At 59.9% G+C, this 2,691-nt stretch overlaps 1 protein-coding gene across 1 annotated transcript in view; it reads left to right on the top strand.

Moving 5' to 3' along the window:
- The first annotated feature begins 1,279 nt into the window (after nt 1-1,279).
- LOC113202185 (liver carboxylesterase 1) overlaps nt 1,280-2,691 on the top strand; it is a 26,456-nt gene continuing 25,044 nt past the window's right edge. The window contains exon 1 of the mRNA XM_026416292.2: nt 1,280-1,624. The gene's annotated coding sequence lies outside the window, so the exon portion shown is untranslated. The remainder of the gene's footprint in view (nt 1,625-2,691) is intronic.

The raw sequence follows: 2,691 nt of genomic DNA, 5'->3' as shown, positions 1-2,691 counted from the left end.
CCGATAATGCTCTTCGCGCATTTCCGTTTCATTTTTTCTCGCATGTTCCCCGGCAGTGTAGGCGCGCGGCGTACGCTCGCCTGACTGCTGTCATAACTCGCGACGTGGGGCGTCCTGGCGAAGCCTGTCGGAGAAGTGTAAATAAATATCCCCCTTCCTTCCCCTCCCCCTCCCTCAACCACCACCGCCTTACCCCTAAACGCCCCACGCACCCCGCCTCGCCGAGGTGTAATACCATATAAACCCCCGACCACGAGTCGAATCGATTTATTAGACCTTCCCTGCGTGCAATATTTTTCATCGCCCTCGCCCCTCTCTTGCCATTCAGCGGCATAAGCTGACAGCCCACGCACTGTGCGGGGCCGTGCTTAAAAAGCTTAAATCCCTCCCCTCTCGAATGCATCCCCCCCCTCCCTTCTCTACCGTAACGATGACACGCCCGCCGATACCACCTCAATTTCCCACCTGTTAATCGGGCTGCTCGCTCGGGGGCGATTTGATTGATATCCGCTCGTCCGGCCGGTTGCCGCAAGGATTGAGCGATCAGCGGGAGGGGGCGCTGGGAAGGGGAGGGGGAGGAGGGCGCCTCGGAAGTCCGAGGCCGTGAATCACTTTGAAGCGGGGAATGCACGCCCCCGGATGGAAACGGCAGAGGTGGGCGGCAGGGGGTCAGAGGGAGGAGGGACAGGGGTTAAAAAGAGAAGAGCCAAACGCAGCACACTTTGTTTCGGTCGGAAAACCCCGATACATACCACCCTCCCCCTTCCCTTCCCTCTCCGCAAGCTAGCGTACCCTATTTTATGAACAGAAAGACGTCCGGTGCCGCTGCTGCCATGCCATGATTCAATAAACCTAAATTTGTTCAATCAGAAGCGTGCTTGTTCTCCCCTTCTCCCTCCCTGCTCGACGCAAATATCTCGTTGGAATCACATATGTTGGAAGTCACGCCACAACAACATCTACGAGAACAAAACAAACCAAAAAAAATCGCATAAACCTGGGTTTAGTGTGCACCGTTACCGTTCGCTGCGGTGCGGTGCCTCGCGCCTCGCCTTGGCGGGCCCCGCAACAGGAGAGGGGGGGATGGTGGGAGGGTGCCAAGGGGCAAGGGGTGGGCAGGGGCGTGCACACTGCGGAGCCCGCCGTGTCATAAGTGGCGGTGGGGGCGCGGAGGGGGGCTCCTTGACTACAGCTCAGGGTGGCGAGCGGGGCAGGGGGTGGTGGCGTGGCCACTGGCCGGCGGGCTGCCCGGTGCCCAGCCCCGGCCCCGGCCCATTGTGACTGGAGTCGCTTTGGACTGGGGCCGAGCCGAGTCTGCTGGACACAGCAGCAGGGCGCACGGCGAGGCGCAGCGCGCAGCCCAGACCCGCCGCGCGGACTGCGGCCCAGGGCAGCCCAGGCTCAGCCCGGGGGCGCTATGAACGAGCAGCGACCTCGCGCGCCAGCACCGCCGCCCCGGGACACTGCCCTCCTGCCCGCCCTGACCAGGGCCCCGCCTTCCTCGGCCTCCTCGCCGCGGTGCGGCCCGCGCCACGGGCGCCAGCACAGCGTGCGCCAGCACAGCGTGCCCCAGCACAGCCCCAGCTAGCGCGGCTCGCCGGCCACCGCCACCGCACCTCTGCAGGTGGGTTCTCCTTGCACCATACCAGGTCCACCAGGTCACTGTGAAACCGCAAACCTCCGTCGCCAAAGGAGATGCGCCGTAACCTACCACGTGGAGGCCTGCGTGTGCGTTTGCCTACCGTCTCTGGCCTAACGCCCCAAGCGGCCCCGAGCATGTAGTCTGCTCTCTGGGACCCCTGAGTTATACCGTATCGTGTGCCAGGGCTACGACACAACAGTATGCGGGTTTGCTTAGGGATCAACTAGGAAACACGTACGTCTGTCGTTCGTGGTTCCGAAACGGACAAGTTTAACCGTATGCTTGCTGTCAGGGCGCCTGATGGGTAGGCAACATCTTGCTTACAGTGCATGCGTGTACTGCGGGTCGGCCTAACCAGAGTCTCGCAGGCGCCGAGCCTTCTCTTTTACAACTCTGTTTAAAACGGCCGTACTTTATTGACGATACCCTATGCGATCCACTCTTATGGCGCTATGGCCCCCGGGATAAGGCAACCTCGCAACTCTGCTGTGTTGAAGTCCTGACTCGCTGCCGCTGACCAAGGCGCCTACGGATCTGACCGGACAAAAGTTCTCCTGTAGAATCGATCAAGTCACCTGTCATATCCCAGAGCTCTCACGATCCGATCATCTCGACTAGATCCACGATGAGCCAACCTCCAAACGTCCTTGTTATTCACACACACTGTTGCGAATACCTGTGGTCGGTTGGTACCTCATGAACCTCGTGTGTAAGGGAGGGAAAAGCAAAGAGCGTCCGACGGAGTTTTCCAGCCACATGGGAATCTGTCCCATGCGCTGTAATAGGTGGCTAGGTGGCTTAGGCTGCCGACCGGCCAAATACAATGAACAACAACAGCCATCACATCACAAATGTTTCGGGCCACACTGCGCTTTCTCGTCCCCGCACTTCATGGTTCGGCAGCTGTCACTGTCGCTGTCACTGTCATGGACCTCTCATCAGTAGAGCCCTGCAAATAAAAAGGACTCTTTAGATGGACCGCACAGTGGCATACGTTGGCCGCAAACCGTTGAGAGGTGGGGAGAGAGAGACTGGAAACAGCTCCCCTC

This window comes from Frankliniella occidentalis, unplaced genomic scaffold, assembly GCF_000697945.3.
Source record: "Frankliniella occidentalis isolate FOCC.00 unplaced genomic scaffold, Focc_3.1 Scaffold4, whole genome shotgun sequence".
Classification (NCBI taxonomy): domain Eukaryota; kingdom Metazoa; phylum Arthropoda; class Insecta; order Thysanoptera; family Thripidae; genus Frankliniella; species Frankliniella occidentalis.
The sequence above is the reverse complement of the archived record's forward strand: the minus strand, read 5'-3'. Positions and strand labels throughout refer to the sequence as shown.